We start from the raw sequence: 4,599 nt of genomic DNA on the forward strand, positions 1-4,599 counted from the left end.
CTTAAATTGTAAACTCACCATGCGGCATTAAGATGTATCTTGTTCCATGAGCCGGTGATCAGAGTAAACAACACGTTCCGTATAATATAGTCAATCCACAGTTTGACATTTCCCTCTGCTTTTCATATCTTTGCTTGAAATGACAGTCTGTGTAACATGTGGAGGCTTTAAAAATGCCATGGCTGATATGAAATCAATTTGCATTTCCCCAGTGCCTGGATAACATGGCCCTGTCAGAGGACCCTGCAGATCTGCTGGAGATAATGACGTTATAGAGGGCGGCTTGCACTGTGAAGAGGATGAAATTGAAAGAGTGACGCTCTGTGTTTCCCATGATTGCCTTGACAGGGGGATGTGTGGCTATTGGACATGTACTCTTCTGTCTTTGCTCCCCATTAGGTCCACTTGTTCCCAGTCAGGGGTTAAGACAGACTAAAGAGATCCACCAATCTGACCAGTCAAAGGCTCTGTGTGTCAGTGATGGTATTTCAACAATATGAACTTTTATCCAAAGGAATGGTAAAAAAACAAACTGTCAACCTTATTAATGTTACAGTGCTGATTGTCGCTCAACAAATATCACAAATAATTCTTTAAAATCAGAATTTAGACAGCTTTCAGCATTATATTCTATGGATGTAACTTAATACACTGACTAGTGAGCACAGTGAAAAAGAAAAGAATCTCAGGAGCAGGAGGCCAGTTCAAAGGTATTACTGTTTAATGGTTAAAAGAGAAGAGAAAAATAAAAAGGGTCTCTCCCTTCTGCTCACTGTTACCCCACTGATTTTAGACAGCTTTATAGCTAGTCTGGTATTCCAGGAGTTATTTGTGAGCCCATCATTATATTTTTCAAAGGAACTCCTCTAATGGCAATACCAGTTTGGCTACTTTATGAAAATGTGTAAAGAAATTATCCACATACAGAGGTATACAACAGTATGCAACCTAGAATTTGTTTTGGAAACTGGAAGCAGAGAGCTGATGATACTGACCTGAGGACATGTAAACTTGATGACACCTGTGCAGGGGGTCTGCTTGTTATCGAGCCCAGTGTATGGTAAAACAGAGGGACATCTCTCCCACTGCTGCAACACTAATTTAAGTTGATATAAACTATAGGTAATTCCAGCTGAGTTTTTCCTCACTTTGCCCATTTCAGGCCACCGAATCTGAAAAACTCTGACCTCAACACTGGAGTCAGTCTCTCTCTCTCTGCGGTGGCTGAAAAAGAAAATGTTATGATCGCTTCAGCTGCTATCTAATAATTTATTGTCGGCATCGATTAATGCGCTTTAGCAAAGAATCAAATGCTATTTGTGTGCATTCTTCTTACCACTGTTAATAATCATAACCATCATCAACACGTAAATTCATGAAAATCACAAATGTTAGACCAACTGGCAAATGCAGAGCCTTCAAAATCATCCAATGGGATGATGTTACAGAGTTTATTTATTCAAATGTTACTTGTTTTTTTTATTTATATTGCTTCCTCGGTTCCACTGGAGTCACGACTGTCCTTTGCAATCAGTTTTTTCAAATGCAAAACATGAGAGAACTGATAAACCAAAGCAAAACAGTTAAAAGTCATTTCTTGATAATTAGAACTGACAGTCTGAAAAGCTTCTAAAGTAAATATTAGGAGTTCAAAATGTTTGCAAAAAAAAGAAAAGAAAAAAGAAAGAAATCACACGGAAGACATACACATGCTAATTATATTTGTGCATTACAGACCAACTTATTTTCTAGGTTTCCATACGCCCAATTATTATTGCTATTATTTTTTTTCAAATCGAGACAGAAATGCTTTGAATGCCTGGGGATTAAAAGGGTCATAGTATAAGTATCTAAGAGTGTATGGTGGGTGTGATGCAGCAGTGGGATCAGTGAAGTAGAAAATGTGATGTGCTGTTACAATAAATACAAAAAGTCGACAATGTATGCACAAGTGGTCCGCTGGGCCTTATGTCTACCTTTGGCAAGCTGTCGTCTATATTTAAAATACACTGCAGTACACTGGGATGCCAATGTATAATAAGGAGTATACTTACAATATATGAGGGAGACAGGCTTATAATGAGACATGCTGGCTCTAATCAACCTTATAAAAGTCTGAAGAGGAACAGAGATGCGTCTGCCACACCAACAGTTTTCACACCCAGTTTTCAATTAATGAAAACATAATTTTGTTCAGTCCTCCAGGACGGGGATAACTTGAGGGCCTTCCATGTGGTGTGAACAAACCTTTGCGCTCTGTAGCTCTGCTGGTGTGTGCGAGACACATACACAGTCTTACCCAATTGTACTCAAAGACACACACACACATACACATGCGCGCACACACAAAGGAAGAATTTATACTTGTCTGTATGGTTTGTTAGCACTCAAGAGATAAAACTTTACATGTTGCTCCCAATTAGCACAGCAGTGACCGTGCACTGTCTCCTGTGCTCAGCTTCCCTTCTGAAGAGGGTCTATTTATGTGAAGACTCATGAGAATGTGAGAATTGAGGCGAGAGAGAGGAGATATGGACTGTGTGAGATAGAGGGTGTGTGTGTGTGTGTGTGTGTGTGTTATGAAGGAAACAGGGTGAGAGAGAGGGAGTGAAAGAAAGAGATAGAGAGAAAGGGAGTATTGAAATGGCTTAAGCATTCATTTTGAGTGGAGAGACAGGTCCTATTAACATTTAACAGCATTTGTGCAACTTGGTGCCGAGGTTATGATGCAAATGAGGAGGAATTAAAACTGGCCAGAGGTTTGTCATTGATGGATTGCAGTCTGGCAGTGTTCACACTTCCTCGTGTCCATCAGAAGCGATTACTGTGTAATTAAACCTTATTTCTGGACTTTCTAGTGCATAATTACTTTGTGAATGTAACCATCATCTAAAAGCTACAAAAATGCTTTACCATTTACTCTAGCAGTCAGTTTCATGGGCTTGTGTCAGATATAGCCATCAGACAGAGCAAAAGAACTGTCACTTTTAATAAGAGGAAAAAAATTAAATGAAACAGTATGCTTATTACAGAAAAATTAGGCTTTCAAGAGTCCTTTCTGTTATTTGCATAATTTATCCCCCACCCCACCTACCACACATACACACACTGCAAGCTTTAGGCAATTTCCCTCACATTTAAATAGATTGCACATTTAAGGCTACTTAAGGAAAATTATCACTTTGCATATTTTAATTGTTATGAAGGAAGTGATTTGAGAGAGGTCTGTGGCTCATCCTCTTGAGCCATGCGGTTGCGAAGCTGTCTGATTCGGCTGCTCAGCGCTGCAGCTCCACAGATAACCTCCGAGTTCACACACATCCACTCCAGTTTCATCAGAATGCAAATGAAGCACAGAACACTGGGACAAGTGGATCTTTGATATTTACAAAATAGCCACTAATAACTTGAGTGTAATTTGTTTGACTCAACTTTATTTTTCTCTTATCTGTCCTGATTTTTTTTTTCCTGGTCAAATGCCTCTTGTTTAAAAATTCAGAGGGAAGAAACAAAGGGCATGTTTGGTGCTAGAATTTCAGAGCTCACAGCATAGAGGAAGACTCTATCTATCTATCTATCTATCTATCTATCTATCTATCTATCTATCTATCTATCTATCTATCTATCTATCTATCTATCTATCTATCTATCTATCTATCTATCTATCCATCCATCCATCCAATTAAACAAAGAGAGCACAATAAATGAGGCAAAGGAAATAAATCTGAAGAGTATTTTTTGTCATTCAGCTAAAATTATCTTGACTAAATTACTAAAGAATTATTTCCAGGTATTGTGCTAAAGCATAAGACCCATGCTGAATAATGCCTGAAAACAATTCTGTCCTCCAAGGACAGTTCTCCATGGGAGACTGCAGTGTTTTAAGTGTTAGTATTCTTGCCTTGACAAGCTTATCAGTCCTTATGAAGTCAGATAGTGACAGGCACTGATAATACAAAATTCAATTTTTGTAAAAAAAACATCCTTTTGTTGGGTAATTTTACTAATTTAAATAATGCAAATCTCAAATCTTCATTTAGAATAGCTATATGGAAATTTACAAAATGTATGTTTCTCCAAATAACTAGAAGGAAGGACATAATACAAGCAGAATGTTTTTCACTCTGTAAAACCAGTGTTACTATCTTTATGTTTATAGTAATGAGAAAGACACATGTTAGATTTCATGATAAACTCACACAAATAATATTAACATGCGTACACAATTTAAAAAAAGAGAATAACCAGTGCTAATAAATCTTTCCTCATTCATGTTAATTGCACAGAACCTTCCCACGCATGTACCACCTACATTTTAACGACACCATAAAGTGGAACTTTAGCATACCTGTTTGCTTTCTACTAAAAAAACATCAGTTATGAATTTATAAATGTTCATGGATCACGAAAGGTGTTTGTTATTGATGGGCGGAGCGTAATAAAAAAGTAAGTTTTGAACTGCTGCTAACTGATTTATTTTACTCTAAAACACCAGTTAACTTCAAAAAATTATCACGCTGTAATTGATTTAACATTGTCTTTCGAAATGAATAACTCGAAAAAGAAATAGCACAGTCTATCACACCGTTGCAAATTTAA

Source organism: Oreochromis aureus, linkage group 16 (assembly GCF_013358895.1).
Source record: "Oreochromis aureus strain Israel breed Guangdong linkage group 16, ZZ_aureus, whole genome shotgun sequence".
Taxonomy (NCBI): Eukaryota; Metazoa; Chordata; class Actinopteri; order Cichliformes; family Cichlidae; genus Oreochromis; species Oreochromis aureus.